At 48.7% G+C, this 3,574-nt stretch overlaps 1 non-coding gene across 1 annotated transcript; it reads right to left on the bottom strand.

Annotated features, from left to right (window-relative positions):
• Positions 1-2,900: 2,900 nt before the first annotated feature.
• Positions 2,901-3,035, bottom strand: LOC118760777 (U11 spliceosomal RNA). The gene has a single exon (XR_004996984.2). It is a non-coding gene; the product is annotated as a U11 spliceosomal RNA (small nuclear RNA).
• Positions 3,036-3,574: the final 539 nt, after the last annotated feature.

Below are 3,574 nucleotides of genomic sequence, written 5' to 3'. Positions count from 1 at the left end.
TCAAGTAGTTGGGTCCCTGCTGCTCACGTGGGAGATCTGAACTGAATTACTGTCTATGAGATATTTGGGGCACTTTGGGAAGTAAAACGTTGATGGAGGGCTCTTTCTCTCTGACTCTGCCCCTCAAGCATAATTAGTTGATTGATTGTCATTTTCGCTGAGATCATTGTAGCTTCACACAAAGTTGTTAACAACCACTTGCACTACAGAAGGATGTAAGTTTCCCCTGCTGGTAACATCTTGTACAGTTGTGAGATACTGATGCAGGTACAGTTCTCCACCTTTCTGGTATCTGTAAATTTATCTGCCCCTGTTGTGGGTGCGCAGAACACATTGCCCATCTCCACAAGGAGCCTCCAGCTGCCCTTTTATACCTACTCCCTACCTCCAACCCTTGGCATCTCTTCTTTATTCTACATTTCCAATACTTCATCATCTCAAGGCTGTTGCATCAGTGGAAACTTACATATGGACCCTCTCTACAGCCAACGTAACTCCCTGGTACTCACCCCAGCTGTTGCGTCATTTGGTAGCCATGTTTTGCCATTGCTGAATGGATAAGCTCTCCAAACAAAATCCTAGCTATTGCAAACAAGGTCTGCAATGGCATGGCTTCTTATGTATGAACACTTGGGGGGCCCTCCAGAAGGGTCCAGAAAATGAGAAAGTTTATCTTTTGCCATCACTTTTTCAACCCTCATGTCATCAGGTGCAGAGGGGCTGCCTCCTGGGAGTACAGAGATGGCAACGTCCTCATGATCAGAAGAGGTAGGCCAGGCTGAGGCCAGACCAGCATCAGGACGGGATCAGCTCATCTCTTAATTCTCAACCCTCCGGTGGCATGGGACTAGAATGGAGGGGCTGGGCAGAGAGGCCCTCCTCAGAGTTAGTCACCACTTCTGGCAGCACCAGCTACTGTTCAAGAATGAAAACAAGTGTAGGGGCAGTCATATAACCAGATGGGGGTCCAGTATGATGGCTGAATAGCTAACTCCTCACCTTGCAAGTGCTGGAATTCATATGGATGCTGGTTCATTTCCCAGTTGCTCCACTTTTCATCCAGCTCCCTGCTTATAGCTTTGGAAAGCTGAAGAAGATGGCCCAAAACCCTGGGACCTGCACCCACATGGGAGACCCAGAAGAAGCTCCTGGCTGCAGGCTTCGAACCAGCTCAGCTTGGGGAGTGAATCAGTGGATGGAAGATCTTTCTCTCTGTCTTTCCTTCTCTCTGTAAATCTGATATTTCTTTCCAACAAAAATAAGTAAATCTTTAAAAGAAAAAAGAATCAGATGGGCCTTCACCCTGGAGGAAGTGGGAAGATAGGACAGAGACCTCTCTGGGACTGTGTCCTCGACTCTTGTAAGTGAATCTGGCTAGCATCTCTCAGCAGATGCCAACAGCCTGGGTCTGGGAGAGACGGAACAGTTTGGGAAATAAGAGATTGTGGAGTTTGGCAGAGGGAGTTGGGAGCATGAAGGCAAGCAGAGCCTGCGGTACTTGCTCCAGGGCAGGCAGCTGCCCTGACTGGCTCAGCCACTACCAGCTGCAGGGAAGAGTCACCTCTATGGGCTTCTCTCCCACTTCTCCAGCTGACCAATCCCACTGGCTACCAGTGCCTGTGTGTGTGTGTGTGTGTGTGTGTGTGTGTGCTGGGGAAGCCTGCTCCTACCCACTTTGTACCTGAGGCCTCTTCTAAAGACTGGTCCCTTGTCCAGAGTCTCTGGGGTGGGGACATGATAAACGGGCTGAGAGGGCCAAGAGCACACAGACCCGTGAGTGCCTCCCTCGTGTCTAGCCCCGGGTTTGGCCAAACTGTAGGTGCACAGTCATGAGATCTCCAGGACTGGTGGGGAGGTGAAGTGTGAATTCCTGGCACGTGAAAGAGGAAGCAAGAGAAAGTCACAAGGAGGCCATAGGTAGGTCCAGGCAGGACCAGGGAGTACAGGTGCAGGCAGGAGGTCAGAGAAGACAGGAGTTAGAATGATCTGGAGCAATCCAGAAGGCTTCCTGGATGATACCTGGTGTTTGAAGGACCATAGGCAGAGAGAAGGGGCGGGAAAGGCTTGAGGCATGAGGGAAAGGCTTGTGCACAAGGCAGGCAACAGCCTGGGCAGGGTCATTCAGGGTTCAAAGCCATGACTCAGTGTCTTGTGCAATAGGTTGGGGTCAGGGCAGTGGTTTCCCTTTCCTTTTTCTCCTGCCCAGGGAGCCCTGGCTGATCTGCAGGAAGAGACTTGGTAGAAGGAAGAGGAAGGGCTGGCCAGGAGCTTTGTTAGTGGGAAGTCTTGAAGGAAGTGGGAAGTCTTTCTCTCTGTTTCTCCTTCTTTCCATAAATCTGATCTTCCTTTTGCGTCAAAATAAATAAAACTTTTTTTAAAAGTGTCCAGTGCTCAGTTTTATAAAACTGTCTCCTGATAGCTTAGGAGAGCAAGAATTATAGGTACTGCAAATAATATTATTAGTCCCCAGACCCATCCAGCAGGGTTTTCCAATCAGAGTTCCCCAGGGAATGTTAGCTGGTACTTCTAGAACAAAGGTTTCTTGTGATCCTTGGAACATGGAATCCTTGGAAGTCCCTCTGCTTCACCCCTACCTTGAGTCACGCTGTCCAGCCCTGTTCTAAGGTCCAGAAAAACCCAAAGCAGAGAAACTTGTTTGGCCCCATTTAAATGAAAGTCTTGGCTATGTGCACAGAGGTAATGTTGTGTTTCAAGAGTTCCCAACATATTTCCCACATACCACACGATTTTTCTTCATTCCTCTTTGGAAAACTCTGGAAGTGAATACAGATTTACAGGGTCACGGCACTGTAAAAACCCAGTAGTCACATGTGAAGATTTTCAGGATAATCCAGCTAGAAGCATAATTTATTTCTTTTTAAAAAATTTATCTATTTTTTAAGGGCGCTAGGACCAATGATCACCAGCTGCCCAAGAACCAAAATATTATGCTTTCGAAATCTCTTGATGACGATTCAGCCCACAGAGCACACAGAGCCTCTCTGCATGTGCCACTCACAACAGAAGCCATTTTTTAAATTTATTTTATTTTTACTGGAAAGTCAGATATACAGAGATGGGGAGAGACAGAGAGGAAGACCTTCCATCCATTGATTTACTCCCAAAGCTGTTGTAGCAGCCGGAGCTGTGCCAATCCGAAGCCAGGAGCTCAGAGCTTCTTCCAGGTCTCCCACGTGGGTACAGGGTCCCAAGGCTTTGGGCCATCCTCAACTGCTTTCCCAGGCCACAAGCAGGAAGCTGGATGGAAAGCTGGGATGCCGGGACACGAACTGGTACCCATATGGGATCCTAGCATGTGCAAGGCAAGGACTTTAGCCACAAGGCTACCACTCCAGGCCCCCTAATTTATTTGTTAAAATTAACGAATTAACTTGAAAGGATGGAGGGAGAGAGAGAAAGAGAGAGAGAGCTATCTTTCACCCACTGGTTCACTCCCCAGATGCACCCAACATCTGATATGGGGCTGCACTCGGCTGAAACCAGGAGCCAAGAACCCGACGTGCTGTTCCAGGAGGGTTCCAGGGACACACATCCTTGAGCCATCACCTGCTGC

This window comes from Ochotona princeps, chromosome 8 (genome assembly GCF_030435755.1).
Source record: "Ochotona princeps isolate mOchPri1 chromosome 8, mOchPri1.hap1, whole genome shotgun sequence".
NCBI lineage: Eukaryota > Metazoa > Chordata > Mammalia > Lagomorpha > Ochotonidae > Ochotona > Ochotona princeps.
The sequence above is the reverse complement of the archived record's forward strand: the minus strand, read 5'-3'. Positions and strand labels throughout refer to the sequence as shown.